General features: G+C 46.8%; 1 protein-coding gene across 2 annotated transcripts in view; it reads right to left on the bottom strand.

Moving 5' to 3' along the window:
• Positions 1-21032, bottom strand: part of PRKCA (protein kinase C alpha) — a 362239-nt gene that overhangs the window by 216961 nt on the left and 124246 nt on the right. Inside the window, exon 1 of one of the 2 annotated variants that reach the window (XM_053910762.2) lies at positions 5998-6155. The exons of the other annotated variant lie outside the window; for it this stretch is intronic. The gene's annotated coding sequence lies outside the window, so the exon portion shown is untranslated. Of the gene's footprint in view, positions 1-5997; positions 6156-21032 lie in introns of those variants that run through there. 2 annotated transcript variants of the gene reach the window in all.

The raw sequence follows: 21032 nt of genomic DNA, 5'->3' as shown, positions 1-21032 counted from the left end.
CGCGTCACCACGGGAAGGAGGATGAGTGCAGTACAATAAGATATTTTGAGACCACATTCATGTAATTTTCATTAGCGTATATTGTTATAATGGGTCTTTGTTAATTATTATTGTTACTCTCTTACTATGCCTAACATATAAGTGGAACTTTATCATAGGTATGTGCGCACAGGAAGAAGCGTATTCTCTGCCTGTAGGGTTCAGTACTATCCCGGGTTTTAGGTATCCCTGGGGTCTAGGCGCACAGCCTCTCTGAAGAAATGGAGACTACCGTATGCATGGAAGTTCCCTGTTACCCAAAATTAATGGAGTGGAAGTCGCTATGCAACAAGTCCTGAATCCAAGACAGAACCTACTAAATCTGATAGTTCAACTTTGTGTAAAAGAGAAGACTGGAGGCTGAGCTTCCGAGCGATCCTTTTTAACATGCGTGAACGGTTGGCATCATGTGAGGTGGTTTTAATTAAATTTTGCTTAGCTGGAAGGGATTAATGACAGGTAACGTCACATCAGAATACAATGAGAATGAAAATCTCTAAGGCAAGTGAACTGCTTTCAGCTTCGTAGGGAAAGTAATGAAAAATGGAGCTTATATTATATTTGCATGTTAAAAGAAAATTATTGGTTTCAGTTGTGTAACAGTGGAAGCATTCTTCTTGTGGGATACACGTTCGAGTTGTCTAAAAACAAATCAAATCAATGTGCTTTATGACAAAACGTAAGGGGTGCCACTCTGCAGGCAGCACACGGATCCTGCCTCTGGGCATCTGGGAGCCCACTCCCCTTAAACTCTTCCCCAAACCCCAGTATGCCCACTTCTGGCCAGGCACCCCTCTCCTCCCCTCCCTCGGGAGAACCGTTCTTGATCTGGTCCCAACTTTCCTTCCTCTAATGTCACCTCATCTGACTGACGCTTCCTCTCTGCACTCCTGCCTGGTCGGATCTGAGATACACTTTGAAGAAGGAGCTGAGGGATTGAATATGAGGTGCGAAGGGAAGGGGAGCCAAAGGTAGCCCCCAGGTGATTAGCCCAGCAACTGCGCAAGTGGTGTCACCATTGTGGAAACAAGAGGGGAGCCCTAAGATGAGCGTGAGAGCACAGAAGACTCAGGAGGAGGGAGAATGGAGAAAGGGCGGAGGGGGAGGGAGGGTTGGAGAGAGAGAGAGAGAGAGAGAGAGAGAGAGACAGACAGACAGACACACACACACACACACACACACACACACACAGACCAGATCTCTATGTTGACATGGCCCTCGGCTCCCGACTTTTCAGTTATAGGAACCATCAGAACCCTTTAAAAATTTCATTTTCTTCACATGTACCCACACCTTCCTATATGTGACATATGTTACTATGTCCTGAACACACAAGATCATATCATACTTGCATTTTATTGTTTATGTATGTTTGACCTGACTTTTCTGTATGTGCAACAGAAAGAATCCCAAATAATAAAGTGTGAATGGCAGGGTGTGAGAAACGAAGGGAGGAGACCAGGAGGTAAGAAAGAACTAACCTGGACGTGGGGACTCGCAGCCTGGGTAAGCTGTCCACAGAAATTACACAGGCTGGAGGAGGAGAAACTATTCTTTGTGTTGTGTAAACTGGGGTTCCAGTTTAGGCAAGTTGAGTATAATGTGCCGCTGGGTCTCCCAGATAGCCCTGTCAGACAAGCAAGTGGAATGTCAAGGTTAGAGGCCTGAAGACAGCTGGGAACTGCAGGCCAGGTTTTGGAGGCATCTATATGATTGACAGCTAAAGGCAACATGGTGAATGAGGACTCCAAGCAGCAGGGGGGAGTCCTGGGGACACCCACATTTGCAGAAAGATGCAGGTGGTCTGGGAGGGGAAAGAGTCAGGAGAGAGCTGGGGCCTGGGGTTGAGTGAAGAAAGAATTTTAAGATAAGCTGTGATGATTACCGGCCCATTTTTGCCCCAAAGCTGCACACCTGGAAGAACGGAGCTAATGCCAACAGATAATTGCTAAACAGTCTCCTTTCTTTTACTCAGTTCAACTTATCCCCACATTCTTCAACCCAGAACTGAAATGAAATAGACTTTTCTGATGCCAACTACCAATACACAGTAATAAAATCTTAATACTTTGAGTAACCATAGTATAAAGGCCAATCTGTTTTATGGAAACAAAAACAAAATCTCTTCAATATAAGTTCATGACAAATCACACCAACAGGAGTGAGAAGCGACCTTTAGCATTCCCCTTCGCGAAAGATATCACCAACCTAAAAGGCAGCAGACATCACTGAGGGTCTGATGATAATAGAATCAGATGAGATATGGGAGAGAACCTACTGTAGTGGTTCTCAAATGGGAAGCCTTTTGGGTGGGGGCGCAGGGGCTGGGCAGGTGCATAACAAGGTCGTGACTCTTCCCTGCCACTATGCTTTTCTTGTTTAGTCCTAGGCTACAGTTCTGTTCTTAAAGTTTTGATATCCTAGTGGCCACACCAAGAGTCAACATCCTTAGCACATATTCGTTCAGTAAACAAACCATTTGGTTACAAAGCTGAAGGTCAAGGGCAAAGTAAAGAATCGTGTCACTCTTTACACAAATACCTACGAAGCTCCCAGTAGAAAGCCAGGAAGGCTGGCAGACATGTGAGGACTTTGGGTTTAATAACCCAAAGGGAGCTTTGCAATTATATGACTAAAACTTCTGGGGCACCTGCTTAGTAGAGATGGTGGAAGCCACCTAAGAAGAGGGGGCGGACATCCTGAATGCAGGGTCTAGGAAGACAGTGTGCTTGAGCGGTGAGACAAGAAATCAGCAGAAGAGGAGAGGCAAGCCTAGAAGAGAGACAAGCCGAGAGCCAGAGCCCTGAAATGGAAAGGTGGGAGTGTTTCAAGAAGGAAGAGGCTTTCAGGGTGTCCCTCTCACAAGAAGTCAGGGAGAAGTTGACTGAAGCAAGTCTAGGTGATCAGGGCCTGGAGGGTCATTGCTATACACTGGCCATGGTTTTGACAGGGTAAAACCAGAAACGAAACACAGGTGTTAGCAAGAGATCAGGTAGTAAAACAGAGGCACTGGGTAGGAAACATTCAGTTCCGTTAAACTCTGGTCAACACATATTTACTGAGCAACAGTTACATCCCTGATATAGCGGTAGGCCCTGGTGATGGTCAAGGTCAACAAGGTTCAGGTCCCTCCACAAGCTTGGAGTCTAGTTTGGAAAACTTCAAGATTGTAAAGGCAGTATAGTCAAGTCTCCCTGTGGACTGTGGGCACCTGGGAGCGGCTCTTATCCTGGCCTCAAGTTCACCGAAGCAGAAATGATGATCTTGGCCAGGCTGGAAAAGGACAAAAAGTCAAGGGACTTTTCCCCACCAAGTGAGGGCAGTCATGTGACCGTGTGCAGTAACATCTATGTAAAATTATGAAAGCGGGCGTGGCCCCCTCATGCAAACTATGAGAGCGGTAGTAGGTCAGAGGAAAATCAAGCACTGATGGAAAGAAATGTGATTCATGTCTCAACCAAAAAAATAATATGTTTGGTCATGGTTCAGGAAGGAAGTTATGAAGTTGTTCCAACACTGTAGTAAATGCGCTCATTTTAGAACATAGTGATGTTTATTATTATTATTACTCTATTATTTTGTTTGTTTTAGTCATATAATTGTACAGCTCCTGTGGCTAAGTGAGGGAAAAAGTGTTTCATGCGTACTGTCCCAGTTTGGTTTGATTTCAGTCTCAGGACTGAAAGGAGGATGTTAACATTTAGTTACAAAAGCAAGACATAATAAAGAGAAACAGGGTGCGGTGTTACCGCTGAAGTTATGGAGTGGCCACAGAACAATGGTAATTTTTAATTCTTACAGATAAATGCATGCACAAAGTCTCCATAAATAAAACGCTTTCATGTTCTTGAGACTGCACTGAGTTTGTGACAAAATCTGTCCACATTATGTAAATTTTTACCCATGTAGCATTTCCCTCTGTTTATCTTGGAGAACAATTCAAAAGAAGCCATAATACACTAATTACCTCCTTTTTTTTTATCAAATATATTGGGAACTAATAAAGCATCAGGGATGTGGAACAACATAATTACAAAGCAATGAGGCCAAAAATTTCCAAAGAGGAAATCTGAAGGTATCCAAGGGAGTCCAATGCCCACGGGTAACAGCAGTGAGCAACTGGAGAGACTCCACACAAAGGAACCTGGGAAGTTTACGTACAAATAAGGACATGAAGCATGGAGAGCAGCAGGGAAGCCATGAAAAAAAAAATCAACCTCACAAAACAAATGCGTTACACTTCTAAATAGCATGCCAGAAACTATAAGGCAAAGTAAATTTTCTAAAAATATGAATTGTTATTCAGAATGTTAAGACCAAGTTGCTTTTTAATCTACACTTATACACATGTGTCCAAAAACCTTACATTTGACATTAATCTTCATGTAGAGCTAGTTACTGACTTTGAAAGATGTGCATGCGGTCGTTCTGTTCGTTTGCTTCTTTGGTTGGCTAGTTTTGTTTTTCCCCGTGGGGGAGAGTTTGCTAAGGATATAGACCAAAGCAGTAAACGGATTGTGCCTGGCATGGTGTTTAAGAAGATTTAATTTTACTTTTCTTTCTTTTTGTTCATATCTATTTTCTAATTTTTGCAACAATTAATGTGTTAACTAAAAATATAACTTTAAAGATGATGTTCGTAGTAACAAGCTACAAGCTCCTGAAGTGATTTCTGAATCATTACCATAAAAAAGTCTTAGTACATATTTGGAATTTGTTGTTATACTGTAGCCCATCAGGTATTTAATACAATTCCATGACTCACGCCGCTGGGTGCTCAGCCGTGGGGTATATACGGAAACTAGAAAACAACTCACAAATGCTTGAGGACAGTAACTGAGACAAGCACAAGAGCAAAAAAAAATAATGCATCTAATTGCTCAAAAACTTCCAGTTTTGCATACTAGCAATTGCACACTCAACAATTAATTCAAAGAAAATGATCGGAGATGTGCATAAAAATGTGGCACAAGAATGTTTATAACAGCATTATATATAATGTCGAGAAATTACAAGGAAACTAAGAGTCCAGCAATGGAAATGTAGGTTAGCAGGTGCCCGTCTGACACAACACTATGCAAGCCATAAAGACTGTTGTAAAGGGACACTTACTGCCGCAAGTGAACGCCTGAGATGCGTTACTAAGCGGGAGAGAAGGCTGGCTGCAGAGGAGCACGGTACACATTCCAAATGCACAAGTAAAGCCACACATCGAAAGGGCGACCGTAACTAACTGCACTGGGTGGGGTGAGATTACTGTCATCGTACGATTTGCAAAAATTCAAAACATGACCCTCAAAACAAATACAAAACAAAGATGTGGAAACTATTCACCTTATTAATGAGGAGACCACTCGGTTGGTAGAGCTGGTGGGTTCAAACGAGAATTAGAGCCCGCCAGGAACGGCAGTGTGAACAAGGCTGGCGGAGTCGGGGAACAGGGAGGGGCTCTAACCGCCTCCTGTCTGGGACATGCCAGTGTTCTAAGGGGCGGGGGGACTGTGTTGATGGGGGCACAACTCTGACAACGCTGGAAACCACTGACTCGTGCACTGTAAATGTGTGAACTGTATATTATGCGAATTACATTATATCAAAGTTAGTTTTAAAAAGCTAAAATCAGCCTATATGTGGGCTATAAAGCTGAAATTCAGGGACACAGACAGACGCCGGCATGGTGGTGACCACAGGCCCCACAGGGTCAAGGGGGCCAAAGATATGGTGACGGAAGGTGATCAGTCTCTGGGCGGCGGACACACAATGCAATACACCAACCACATGTCCCAGAGTTGTACACCTGACACCTGTATGACCCTCCTGACCAATGTCACGCCAATCGGTTTAATAAAAAAGCTAAAAACGGACAGAAACAGTACAACATCCTAAATAATTAAACAGGCCTTCAATGGCCTCCTTAAGCAATGACCCCGAATAACACTGACAGGTTACGCTGCTCACCTTTATGCTTTCTTTCTAAATTTTAAATCATTTTCTCACCCTTGAAGGGGTGTCTCTTTATTCCTTTCGAGATGTCTTCTCTCCGTGTCCAGGACTAGGCGTGGATCCTGAAGCGGTCCTGTCCGTGGCTACCGGACGTGCTCTCAGAGCAGCACACACCCAGTGCAGTCTCGCAGGTGGGCAGGACGGGCCGAGTCCCGTGCCCTCCTCGTCCCCACCCCCTCCACCAGCCACGTGACCCTGGGCACGCTCCCTTCAGAACCTCAGCTGTCTCTAACTCTACGAGGGGAACTGACCCCACCGACCTCGCCAAGTTGCGAAGGGCCAGACAGGGCGGTGTGAGTTAAGTTCCAGCCCAGACCTGAGTCATCGTAGGCACTCCACAAATATTTCTTTTTCCCTTTGTCCAGAAGGGAGAAAACGGAAATTTATTTAAAAAAAAAAATACAGGTCCTTTTGGCAGGGGTTCAAAATAACTTGGAACTTGTGACTAGACTGAGGAAAGAGAAAAATGGGATATTTTCAAAGGAAGAAAATGTAAGAAAAGACAGAATTCAGCTGACATGGAAATCAATGAGTAGAAGGCACAAAGCGAGCCGGGCTCGGGCAACTCCAGCCTCCACAGGCCGATGAGAAGGCAGTTCCTCCCATTCCTACAAAAGAGGGAGAAAACATGCCAGGGAAACCAAACAGCCACCTCTCAGACTGAGGGTACCCACGGCCAGCTATTGACAGAGCCTCAGCCCAGCCTCTCTGAGTGACCCCCACCACCTCAGCCCAGGGCCTCCCCTAAATCAGACACGGGGAAGCCGGGCCAGGACAAGCGGAGGAGGTGCCGTGGTGCAGAGAGGCACAGGCCCCACATGGATAAGCCAGCAAAGCTTGGGCCTGCCCCATCCTCAACCTGGACAGCTGAGGCTCCAGAAGTGGGATCATGTCGGTCTCAGGAGGTCAGCTGCCAAGCGAGGCAGCAGCCGCAGCCTCTTCCGGTCCAGGTGTGTTGGGGAACTGGGGGAGATTAAACAAGGACCCACCACAGCAGCAGGGAGCGCTCCTCAGCTCCACGCATTCCTTCAAATCCCCATAGAGAGCAACCAAATCCCTCACTCCACAACTCAAGGCCATGGACATTGATATCTACAACACACAAGTGTCTGTGTCTGTGGCAGAAACGTCTGACAAGTAGACGAGATAAAGCCATCTACTTCAGATGTGCACCGAGAGGGAGACTGCCTTATGAGAGCGGAAGGCTGTTAACAGGCTTTACTGCCTAGATTCGGGCGAACCCACCGAAGGCAAGTTTCCCAACTGGGCAAAAAATGGGAAACTGGGAAAGTCAGTACATGTCCTGGCTGATCAAGTGAGACGCTCAAAGAAAACTCCAGAGGTAGACCAGGCTGATTCTACAAGCTGGACCCTATCAAGATGACACTGAAAAATAAAGATAATTCGAATCCCCACACCTGGCTTCCAAACTACATAATCACAGAGTGAGAAAGAGACACATCAACCACCGTGCAGATGAAAAGACTGAGGCGTTTTAACTGATACAATAAAGCATGTGGTATGGCTGCCAAAAGAACTTCTGGGAGAAGAGGCTGCATCAACAGATGTGTATCATCTAGAATGAAGGGGGTGAGATGGTGCAGGGTTCCAAGGGCTTCGGTTAACTGTGGGTGCAGTCTCTCTTCAGTTCAGGATATCTAAATTCGAGTAAGATGGTGAGACTCCAAATCACCTGCTAAGACGAGGGGGAGGGATCAGTCTGAAAGGGAAGACTCAGCCTGCAGCTGAGCTCGGTGCAAATACTTGAATGTCTGGTATTTGCAGGAAGGATTAAGCTTGTTCTGTTTGTCCCTAAAGGATGGAAACTCTATAGGACTAAAGACAGTTACAGAGTATCAGGTTGCAGCTAACTATAAGAGGGGATGATGTAAGTAAGGGCTGTCTGAAAATGAAGGCGGCTTGCGGGAGGCCACCAGAGCTGGGAAAACGGTTCTCTCGTGAATACTGGGGAAAATGTTCAGTTACTCTACCTGATCCAGATTACACATGAAGTTTAAAGTTTGAATACCCACCCAGAAACCCTAACACAAGCGAATTCAACCAGAGCAGGTAACTGCAGCAACCCTATTTATAATAGTTTCGCTTACTATTGATAGTGTCTTTAAGTTGAAAGAAAAGAACTTCTGGTACAATAAAACCCATCTAAAGACGACTTTAGGAAAAACGGCTTTACCATCAGGGACGGGACAAAGCCTTCGGCACGTTTTAGAGCTACGGGTGGAATGTGGCTGTGGAAGCTGCAGACTTGGTCCTGCCGCACCCGATTTATTACAGCCTTTACACCCGGGGCAGCCTCCACACGCTGCCACCCTCAGCCCTCTCCCGAGAGTGTACTTTTCCAGTGCGTGTGGCAACAGCAGCCTTTCGACTAGGCCGGCTCCTCTGCTGACCCAATGTATGCCGAGCCAATACTTGCCGGGCACCATGCCAGCAGTCCAGGGTTCCCACCAATTTTTAAAGCACTCATGAATGCACATACATACACACACACAGGACAACAGACAACGTCACTGGAGAGTTGTGCTAACATCAACAGCACCACGCGTGTCCTGGTCTGGACGTGTTGCTGCAGAACGGTCTCTAAACTATGTCACATGATGCTGTCACTTGAACTGGGTTGCTCACCTGAGAAAAATGAGGCACCATAATAAGAGTAAGTCCTCATGACACGTACTAAATACTTTCTTTAAGGACGAGGAAAGAGGGTGGCAGAGAAGGAAACTGTGGAGTCACACAGCTAATACCCGGGGAGGCTGAGCTCCAACCTGCCAGTCTGGTTTGAGGGCTCGGGTTTTCACCAGGACATAGCTGCAGCAACCGGGGCTCTCATTTTTGGTCATTACTATGCTCTAATCTTCCCTTGGACTTGAACAGGAGGATGGTAAAGGGCTGGCTGGACAGAGGGGCTCTATGGTTACTGAGGGTCCAGACAGCAAGGTGTTTCCTTTCTGAAGGCCGGTGTTACAGGGAACATGCCAGGACCCAGGTGTGAAGACAGAGTCCTGAACTGGGCAGAGCAGCTCCAGCTGAGAGGAACAGATGAGTAGCAAACTGAGACAAACCCATGTAATCCCCGCAGGTATGACGGAGCAGGCAAGGTGACAGGGGAAACCCGAGGCTAGAGGACACTCAGAGAGGCAGAGATAATCCTGGCCTGGGGTGGACAGCAGGCACCAGAGCTACGTGGACCCAATGCCTAAGCTCTGGGTTGCAGGGGGCTGTGGCCCACCTGTACAGTCAGGTAAAAATACCGGCTGCTGAAACAGGAGAGAACGGAGGATGGGGGGGTGAGAGGCAGGCAGTTGTCCCAGCTCTGGCCATTGACCTCCCCAGGGCGAAAGAGGACTTCAGCCTGACAAAACAGAGGTTGCCTCGTTCACCACGCAAGGCAGGCAAGCCCAGGTTCAAGCACCTCAGATGGTGGCAGAAAAAGCTACTGCCTCTTAGAAAGACTCCAGTTTTTCTGAAAACTGAAAAATGACCAACGGTCATTGCACACGTAACCTGATTGTCCCCCTACGTTCATTTGGGATCCACGCAGCAGCATCCCAGAAGAGGTGGACCTCTCTTCCACCAGCCTCTTTGGCACGGAGATGCCCGGTGCGGAAGGCGTTGCAGGCTGGCGGCACTGGTCGGCCCTGAGTCTTGTTCGTGTGAAGACATGTGCTCCTACAGACCGACCTAAACTGCTAGCTCCTCACTTCTTGGCAACTGAGCACTAAACCCAGGGAGGAAATATCAGGTCAATTCTGACAAGAGAGAGAAAACTGGACCCATGCTAATAGGATTCATGGGCTCTAAGCAATGAATTAGGGCAGTTCCATGCTGTTACCCTCCATGAGCAAACACAGGGATGCCTGCACGTGGCTGGCTGGGTGGACTGCGAGCAGGCAGGACTCCTCCCCGGGGGACCACAGCCCCTGGAACCGGTGAGGTGAAGTTCAGGTCTTCTAGAACCTACCACCACCCCCATCTTGGGCTCCATGGAGGCGGCTTCACTGGTTGTGAACAAAGTGTTAGCTTTACTGATCAAATTGATTGAGATCCAATTCTGATTCTTCTGCGTCCTTGTCTTTCCTCTCTCAATCCTTTAGAGTAATTCTACAGGTGTTTGCCCCGCCCACACCACTGAGTGGTTCACAGTGACTCTACAGGTAAGCCACTTTCTCTCCGGAGGTCAAGTCCAACTTTCCCACACCTTTTCATGACACCAAGCAGGGATGGGGAGCGCAACACAGCAAGACACGTTCCCCTCTGCAGGTATAAGAAATCAGAGTTAAATTCTAGCTCTCCATTCCATTTTTTAAAAAGTAACTTTCAAGGTTCCATGTGCAGGAAACTTAGAAAACAGTTCATTCAATCTGTCAAACTCATTCAGACTCACCAGCCTGAAAATACTGAAAGTCAGTTTTATATTTGCTCTCCCCTACCATCACAGAGGGCTGATAGTTCTGCTCTGTGATGACAATATTTTCCTGCAACTGTCTTGTCTATACCCATTGTTGCCACTCAATTCCATTCAATATACCTCTACTGGTTATCTATGTGCCAGACATTGGCTGTGTCTGAGATGAATAACCCGAGGGCACTCAGGAGCTAATTAGTAACAGACACAACACACGTTCATCAATGATAAACCTCTCCCAGAGGCACAAGTTGCAATTACCATCTATCACACTGCCCGAGAACAGGGTTCAAAATGTATTTGATACACCAGAGTATCCAATTTCTCTTTGTGATGTATTTCTTACTGATGCCACCAACATAAAAAACAAAACAAAACAGAAAATGTTGCTCTGGCAAATGCTACGTATGGGAACAAAAGCATTAGGAAAATGAAATATATTACACCAGCAAATGCAAAGTGAACCTGAAGTTTCAGGTATTAGAGAATATGTCCACAATGAGGTTGGAGTTCACTTGTTCAGTATTTCCTACTTCCTCCAGCTCTAGAACTCATAGAACACCTTGTGTAAACATAACAAAATAAACTAAAAATACAGGTACCAAGTACAGGCCAGACATAAGGTTTAGAAAAGGGTGCGCTTCCTCTCTCCCTTGAAACACAACCTGTAGCGCTGTCTAATTAAACACACTTAGGTGGAGGTGCTAGCTGCCTAGCCAGCCCAGGAGGGGAAAGCAGACCAGAAGATTGCTTTTCACGTTTCGATTCCCTCCGTCTGTTCTTCTACTCGAGTATTTGACATTTGTTTTGGAGCTGCATGGCATTGCCTTTGCTGTCTCCCTAATAATTCAATCCTAAAATGCCAGGTCCTTGAATACCATTTCAAAAAGGGCGATTGTTGGTGCCCAAATGAAGGGCTCACGCCACCCTTGAAGTCTGAACTGTGTCACTACCCCCAGGGAATTACCAGACCTGCCCCATGGGTCCCGAAACCTGGGTGGGGCCGGGAGCTCCCAAGGCCCTATCTCTGCCCCGTACAAACGTAAAGTGGTTCAGGTCCATAAAGCATCAGCTCTGAAATACGTCAGGGGAATTTCTTTCTTGGCATGCGACGCTGAGGTTTCATTTTTGTGGCCTCTTCCTGGGACATGTAGCCAAACCTTGTTATTTTGTTCCCTAAAAATGAGCCCATTCAAAAAAAAAGGACACATATGCAGCATGATGCATCAATGGACACATTTACTGTGGGTCACTACCTGGAAGAGGACATATTTCCAAGTTATCTTTAAAATTCCTAATTAAAAATCTAAACCCACAGTTTCTCTCTAGGCCTCTGACTTTATGGACACTTATATAATCCTGAATCTTTGGTTTCCTTGAAGACTCTGGCCATTAGGCCTTGGCACTTACCACCCACCTCCAGAGTTTCTCTCTCAAAAAACAAAACAAAAAGCCACGAATTCTTGTACTTGGGGGCTGGGAGATTGAACCCGGTGGATCCCGCGCGTCTGTCAGGAACAGAGTCACAGCTGCTCACCCCCAGCGTATGTCCGTGCAGACAGGTGCTGCTTCTGCTTCTGCTTCTAAACGCTCCACCAATATAACCCAAGTGACAAAATGTAGCAGCTTGGTGAACACATTAATAGAAAACATGCTTTAAAAGGTTTTTTTTTTAATGCAGTGACTCTCCAATATACAGTCATACCACCCCTATGAGCCCATAAAGATTACGTAGACTGATGGACCAATTGTTCAACAGAGAGCTGGACAGATGGGTTTTTTCAACTCAGACCACCTGCACACCAAGGTGTGGTAACTGTGGTTACCACCTGGGAGAGGGGTTGTGTTGTGTTTTCAACATTACTTATTTTACCTTATTTCCTCCAATGAACATGTGTTACTGAAAACTGTTTTTAAAAGTTCAGTGCCTGTCACACTTACTCCTCGACTGAACAGATCACCACGCTGGCTGCACAGCCCAAAGAGAGTGGGGGAGGTGTGTTCCAAGCAAGCCCTTGTGCAATGGTGGTGGGTCCCCTTTGCCTTCAGCAAACTTGCCATCACAAGGAAACACCTGGGAGCCCAGGGAGAAAGGGGAGTGCAGACCTCCCTACAGCCGGCTATCACCAGGGGGTGTCCTCGTGGCCTGGACCCCCAGAAACAGGAGGGACGCAGCCCGCAGAGACTCTCGGGCCTTTGGAGAAGACAAAGGCACCTGCAGGGGCAGCGGGACTAAGTGGGGCCCAATGATGAGTCTAGAGTGCCATCCTCACATCCTTCTCGGTGCCGACTAGAGAGACAGTCTAGGATGAAAGTGATGGTTCAAAAGGGATTGAAGCTGAGCTACTGCCCCTCCATGTTTCTGCTAGGAAAAGAGAACAAAAGGGAGGGAGTTGAAGAACAGATAGCAATGGTCATCCACGGCGGTAAGAAAAAGTGATGAGTGGGAATCTGGCTTTTCTTTCCTGACAACACCCTGGGTGGGTTCCCTTTCTCTCCGGCCCTCCTTTCACGCTCCCCCCTCCCTCCCTGGCCCTACTCAGGGGCTCTTGCTGCAATGATGCCCTAGTTGCTGGGTTTCGGAGCACGTCCTCCACTTGGAGAGCTCAGAAGGACAGCCTTGGCTGCTTATTCTGGCTCAGCTTCCCACGGAAAGTGCACCAACATGTCGGACAACCAGAAGCAAGGACAGCAGGAAGCGTGTTTCTCAGCCAGATACGCTCTGTCACTCGCGAAAGTGTCGGGCCTTGGGAAAAGCATGAATTATGATTTGCTTCCCAAAAATGCATCCACAGGAAAAAGCCAGCCAGCTGACTGCAAACTGCTGCCCTGAGATAACAAGTGTGAGCTAACGACAGCCAGGAGACCCAACCAGCCTCTCCAATGGGACACGTGGCACATGGGGCTATCAGAGTATTTGCCAGGATTCAGGGACCACAAAAAGTAGTTTGTTTCCTTCTAGTTCACTAAAACAACAGGGGGAGGCTGGTGCACATCATCTTTTCTGATAGGTAACTACACAGTACAGACCCGGTAAAGGGAAAAGTCACTCTACACTTTCCATTTCTCTAAGCCAACATGCAGCAAACGGCAAATGCACACTTATTGGAATAAATTTATCACTTCAGAGACATAGTGGCACCTTGTGTTTTAGCTGATCAGAAGAAAGAAGTGTCGAAATGAGACCACACAGCTCCTGAGAGCAGCTACTGAGGGTTTCTAAGAGGAGGACCATTCTGGGGACACGCGCTTTCAGGGAAATGGAGCCATCAGCAAGGAGACCTGGCTCTAGGAGAAGGTATTAGTCTCACATCAACACTCATCAGAGCAAAGTTTTAAAGGCAAAAGTGCAAATAAATTTCACATTAACGTTGAAATGCACTAGAGTGGACTATTTATTACAGAGCTCTTTTTCCGCAAAATAACATTGGCCCAGCTAAAGCTAACTGTACAAGTGTTTTGCTCACAACGAAATCTAAGATATCAATTAGGCAAAAGCCGTCATTTACAGATGAGGAAAATGAGGCGGTCAACCAAAATATCGTAATGTGAGGGTTAATAACTCTAGATGAGCTACAAGAAATCTGGTTCTGGAACGTGAAACTGGAGTACTGTTAACATCGCCCCATTCAAGACGAGGGTATCCGCGAGACCGGTTCGGCGGCCCCACGCTGCGGCCTGAGTGCAGGCTGGCAGACAGATCGCTGTACACAAAGATCTCCCCACACCCCCACCTGTGAGCCAGGGCAAGATGTGCAGTCGGCCCCCTTCTCCAGAATGCTGGAAGAAAAGGGAAAATAAGGGGTTACTAACTGAGGAGCCGTATCTGTCATGCATGTTTTGGGGGAAAATGAAGACATCAGCAAACAAGAATAATCTACTTTTAGTAAGAGAGTCTTTTTTTCTGGAAGAAGACATTTTATTCCTCTGAGGTACAAAACAGTATTTTTTTTAGAAAGCAAAAGCCATACGTGGTAGGGAGGGGTGGCTGTGTTTTTGTAAATTGCCTCTGAGGAAGCTGCCGTCATCGTTGGGGAAGACGGCCTATATCTTGGCTGAGAAAGAAGTAATCTAAAAATGACATAAGAACTATCGATGTGCCTGAGTAAATTAAAAGAGACAGTTGATGTAAGTCTCATCTATTTCGAGAACAAAACAAACTGATGTAACGAAAAAGTTTACAGATAATACAGGTAAGGTTATAAAATAACCTTGGTTTGCTGTATAACAAGGTACTCAAGATTTGGAAAAGCACAGTTTCTGCACAGGTACAAATGTGGCATGCCTTCCCCTGGTCTCAGGGTTAGGCAGCCCCACCAATGAGTCCGTGGGCCCGCTGGCTGCTTGTATGCCGCTCTGTACCCTCCCCTGTCCTCTTTGTGTCCTTCTAGTTCAGGGTGTCAAACTCATTTTCACCGGGGGCCATATCCACCTTGCGGTTGCCTTCGAAGGGCCCACTGTAATTTTAGGACTATATGAATGTAACTACTCCTTAACCGTTAAGGAGTTGAAATGACATTTGGCCCTTTGAAGGCAACCGTGAGGCACATATGGCCCCTGGTGAAAATGAATTTGACAGCTCCATTCTAGATAGATGCTACTTCATGAGGAAACAATGAGAATGAATGATTGACAAGCCAGGCTCGGTCCTGTGTGCCCATCTCGGAAACCACAGAGCACCAGCCTCCATCCACTGGAGGAGTTGGCCAGCCTGTCCTAGGTCAGTGAACTTATTACACACCTTTGGCCCACAATCAAGGTTTCCTTGAAAAAGTGATAAAATTATAGATTTGAGAAAAGAAAAACTGGAAACCATTCGTGGAAGACCGAAACACCTCACTGACATCCCGCTGGATGTCCTCAGTAGTCAGGAGCCTTCATCCATCACACATACACGCTCATCCTCTGCAGTTGCCATTGCTGACACCCCATTGCCAACAAATTCATGAGCTCCCAGGAGCCCACAAATTGCTTCCACGTCAGCAGGTGCTCAGGTTAATGTCTTTGTGAGCTACTATCGTAATGTAAACCTAAGTGCCCAGTGAACACTGGCTTGTATTAACATTTTACATCATTTCTGCCTGCAGACCACTTCAGCTCTCTGAACATCAATCGCTGCATCACAAAATGGGCATAAAAAGTGATTAGGGCCATTATTATTGCACTGGAATTTGGGGCCATTGTCCCATCTTGAACATCAGAAAATGAAGGATGCCTGAAACTGGTCATCACAAATCACGCTACCCTGCTGTTCCACTGAGAATCTTTACTTGGAACATTTCACCAGACGATGATCTACTTATTCTTCAATGTGCAAGGTAACGCATTCAGGTTGAGCTGAGATGGACCAACAAGTCTGGTGGAAGTCTAATTGGAAGAATAGTTTCACATGCGGAGAGGTTAGCAGTTAAATTTTTTAATATGGCATGTGACCTTCAAAACCATATCAATACAAAGTCTCAGAGAAGGCTAAATATACTTGTTTCGTAAACCTTCTTCTGCAATAAACCCTGGGCTAGGAGCTAGGACCTGTGAAGCCTGTAGCCGCTGCTTTGTTGGTCTTCGTTATCTCCCACGTGTTAAATCCTGGGAGTGCTGTTCTGCTTCTACAATAGAGGACACACTAGGGCCTGGTGTTTGCCCCCGTCGACTGGCAGGTGGGCACAAAACCTAGCAGTGACATTCAAAGGTGCAGCGCGGCTGGTTCTCCAAAGCCTCAGCAGAGGGATTACTGGGAGGACAAGATACGACTGTACTCCACTGAACCTCAATAAGCACCAGGAAGCCAGATAGTGATTTCTGTCCTTTTCCCTTCTGTATTGTCAAAACGCAGAACCAACGGATGCACGAAACACATGTGCACACAGTCTGAGAGGGGGTGAGGGATGGAACAGGTGGGCTTGGGAGGCGTGGCTTGCCTCAGCTTACCAACCCTGCATCGTTAGTACATATATGTTTTCCTCTCATACACGAGACCTTTTTCACATAATTGAAGTGTTTAAATGAAATAAATCTCAAGGGAGCTAATTTAAAAAGGAAAAACCCCTACATAGCAATAAAAACCAAGACATCAGGGTAAGAACCATGAGTTTTATAAAGGTCATGAGTACATGTATATGTACATAGACACACAGATACATACATACATACACGCACACACAGACACAGATACATACCAGCCCACACACTGCATTCAACTCCGCAGTGTATTTCTAAGTCCACAACCAATAACCTTCTTAGATTTCATTTATCGAACTCATTACATGGCGTGACAATTGAAGCTAAGAATGCACAGTCCTTTGGACTTACTATTAAAAAACAAAACAAAACAAGACAAACCACCATGGACTTCATATTTCAGAAACTGGGAGAAACAGGCAGAAAGGGAAAGGGATACTGAAAAACAAAATCAACTTTGCAAGAAAAGCTTGCACCCCGTGAGCGGGATGGAAAACCTGCTTTCATGAATGATTCATCTGTAGAGACTGGGGATGGATTACTCCAGGCCGGCTGACGTGAGCCTTCCTGCACACGCACCACGAGGCACCGACAACCACCACCCAGCAGGCCGCAAGCACTCTCCATTGGTAGTGCTTTTAAAAAAAAAAAAAAAAAAAAAAGTGCCAGGAAACAGGTGGAGAGCAATATTTATACACTAACGTGAAAAAACAAAAAACAGCAGCAATGTCCCAAATAATTATTTGCTTAAAAGCACTCCCAAGGGAATCCGGTCACAGCTACAGGAAAAACAAGCAGGAACACCTCCCAGCCTACAGCCACGCTTCTCTCCTTGCTTCTTAATTTCAACAAGGAAGAACTGGACAAGACGGCTTCATCTGCAGAGTGAGACCCTCTCATTTACCCTGCTCCATGAGAAGACGAGGTCTTCAACCAGAGGAATTTTTCAGGAAATACAGACTTGTCCTGCACCGACCAAAACTTTTAAAATAACTTGAACCCCTCATACTCCTCAACAGTATTAGTGTGCTTCCTTGCCTTCTCACGTGGGAGGTGCAGAACATTAATTCGATCTCTCAGTGAGTACTGACTACGCTGGTCTTTGATTAGTGCGGCAATAAGCTCTTCAGTGCTTCTGCTGACGTCAGGTTGCCTTTTGTTCCGTGCAGGTGTCCACACGCAAGAGGGGGAGAGCTACGCTGGCAGTCCAGCTTGGGTTCAAATCCCCACTGCACCACTTTGTACCAGGTCAACTTCAGCAGGTTACCTTACCTCCCTGAGCCTCTACTTCCCCATCTGTAAAATGGAGATCATAAACTTCATGCCAAGCGCCTGGCACATAGTAGTCATTTCATAAATGTTACTTCCCTCCTTCTACCCTTTGCTTTTTCTCAATTCATATAAACTAGGAAAGTCAGTAGCCAAACCTATAAGGAATATTATGATAAAATAATTTTCAGAAGATACTAAAAGGGTCCTTAGAGGGGACTCTAAGCCGCAGGGAATGGGACGTTGGGGGTTTTATGCTAGCTGTCTCTAGCATGCCGTTTTTTAACTCCAGAGTCTAGTCCTGCTTCAGAAGGGTGTAGATTTCTTTGAGCCTTAAGTCAATGTTTTAATTATAACTTTATTCCAATGCCCTAAATAGAAAGGACATGGATTCACACATAGATCCTAACAAAAGATCCTCACTGTGCATCCCACAAAACAGTTATTTTTCATGTTGAAATATCTCAATTAAAAAAATTTTAATCTGTATACCCCTACCAGCTAAGTACTTCGGAGCTCTCATCTTCAGCTGCCTGGTTTTGAAGTCACCAGCCTCACGACAGAACTCTGGGAAGGCTATGATATTTACGTCAGGCTGCTTCCCCCAATGACTTGATGGATGAGAGATGACAGGTCTGAACATTCAGCAGGAGCCCAGAGGGGCGCCAGGCCTCATTTCGTCGTCCTGTGAAGGAGAAGGCTGTGGTGGAGAGGCACTGAGCAGGTGACCCGGCAGCTGACGGTGATGACTGAGAACTCACGGAGACCAGGAGCGGTGCTGGGGCTCGACAGGCACGGTGGGGCCAGAGTAGGGTTACAGTTGTGAGTACGTGCAACAGAGTTTATTCTTGTACTACTATTTATTACTTACTGCATTATTTTCCATACGAACAATTGTAAACCCACTTTGACCTCGCCCTGTACCTCTGACATTGTCACCAGCTCTGAGTGGCACCACCGTCATCATTTCTGACAGGGATATTCCAACACGCAGTAAGCTGGAAGCAGAGCTGGGTCACCTAGGTCTCCCCAACTTCCGGGAAGATGATGATCACCCCCTGACACACACACACTAGGAAACCCCATGCATCTCTTTACCTCAAACACAGGCGCTCCAGCCTTCAGCAGAGATACAAACAGGTACTAATCTCCTGATCCACAGAGGCCCAGAGTACATGATGAAGAACCGGCCATTCTCTTGGACAAACACCTAAAATAGTGGTGATGCTCCAGGCCAAGGAGAGGATTCCAAGATGACACTATCCCTTAAATTCTCACTGAAATATTAAGTCACTTTGCTATGCTCACTCCAAGCAAAAAAGATTTCCATCCCAGACACACCCCCCACTGCCACACTGGTGGAAACCTTTTCATTCCAGGCATACCTGGGATCCAGAAGCTGGCCTGAACCCTGGAACAGACTCCCTGTCTGTTATTACTCCCCACTCTGTGCGTTTTAGCACAGAAAGCTGTTCCTGAAAAGGCTAGTGTGTGCCCTTCAGTGACGGGAATCTGGTGTGGTCCAGTTCTCCCAGGACCCAAGCCACTCCATGCCCCAGTCTTGGAAGGCAGGGTGGGAGGTGAAGAAGGGTGTTTTTGGCTTTTGCCTTCTCCTGACACCTAAATATACCTCTAAGTCAGCCCCCAAATTGTCTCAAACAGCAGAGAGAAAGCTAGACACAAGCACAGAAGCTGTGGCCAGAAGCTGGCCCAGTGGATGACAATTTTATAGTTTCAATGAGAAAAGACCCTGTATCACAGCTGGGCAGGGTCTCTGGCTATTTGGACTGGGTTTGGGGACACCGGCTTCCTACAAAGCCTTAGACAGGAAGGAAAGCCAGCTTAGGCCACTTCAGAACTTCTCGCTCCCCTCCCCCGGGGCAGGACAAGAAGAAATGCAGTGTGAGTGGCAGTGTGCCCCCTGTATTCAAGTGGGCAAAGAAGACGCAGAAGTATCTGATGGCAAGGGCTGCCGTAACGAGGTACCATAAGTGGGGTGGCTTAGTGCAGCAGAAGTGCTTCCTCTCACTGTCCTGCAGGCTGGGAATTCTGCAGTCAGGGCCTTGGCAGGGCTGGCTCCTCCAGGAGGCCCTGAGGGACGGCCTGTTCCAGCCTCTCTCCTGACTTCCCATGGCTCCCAGCCGTCCTGGGCGTCCCTTAGCTTGCCAACACATCGTTCCATTCTCCTCCTCTGCTGACATGTGGCATTCTTCCTGTGCCTGTGTCTTCACGTGGCCTTCTTTTAAGGACAACAGTCATTAGATTTAGGGCCCACCCTCGTCTAGTGTGACTTCACCCTCACGAATTACCTCTGCAAAGATCCTATTTCCAAACAAGGTCACACTGGGAGATTCCGAGTGGACATGAATTTAGAGGGGACACCCGTTAACCCAGGATAGGGAGAAATAAGAAAAAGGGAGTAAATAAGTGAGCGCAGCTGGGCCTATAACATATGAGGTTTAAATGAACTTCTCCAGCCCTTTCTCAGACAAGAGCAGAAGGAAGGCGGGGGACGCAGACTCGGCTAAGCTCTGAGGTCCCAGGTTCTAAGTAGAAGGAAGACCCCGCACAGGTAAGACCCCAGTAAGTCAAAATGCCACAGTGGGGCTCTTCTCCAAGTGCATTAAGATGACAGACTAGGGAGTTTGGCACAGCCAACCTGCCATCACTTTTATAAGACGATTGCTGTTTACAGAATCTAATAAATTAAGATAATCTTCAGAAAGCTGGGAGTGATTAATAAAGTCTGCGTACTGCCCGACACTTCAGTATTGAACCTTCTTTTTCCTGGCAGCTCTAGTTCTGGATGCTTCGGAGGACTGTCCCTTTTTCTCACAGTGTCAACAGAAATGGCCATCCTCGCCATCCGAAAACTCGGCACTCCTGGCAATACGACAGTGTCTGTGTGGCCAGAAGAGGCAGTTTATTTTTTTCAAGCACATTTGTAAAATGTGTGGGGAGCTGACTAAAATTAATGAACTTTTCTTGCCAGAAAGAACGAGGCTCCTTATTCGGTCATGTACTGCCGAATAGACGGTGTGAATAAAGTCAGCTGGTGAAGAAAACAAGAACAGTCAGAAGCGGCAGAAGTTGGATACAGGCAGTCCCCGACTTACTGATGCTGATCTAAAGATATCCCTCATCCGAGAAAAATAAGTCTGTACCTGCAGCCGAGTCCACCAGAGACACCCCGCCTCCAACTACACACTCAGCATTTCTCTGCCATCTGCCTCCCCAGCTACCTCCTTCCTCCACAAAGCCCTCTTCTGCCTGGGCCCACTGTCCCCAGCCCTTCCATCCCCTGGCCAGGCACCTGTCCCTGCCTGGCCCAGCCCAG

This window comes from Desmodus rotundus, chromosome 9, assembly GCF_022682495.2.
Source record: "Desmodus rotundus isolate HL8 chromosome 9, HLdesRot8A.1, whole genome shotgun sequence".
Lineage (NCBI taxonomy): Eukaryota > Metazoa > Chordata > Mammalia > Chiroptera > Phyllostomidae > Desmodus > Desmodus rotundus.
This window is presented reverse-complemented; position numbering and strand designations above follow the sequence as displayed.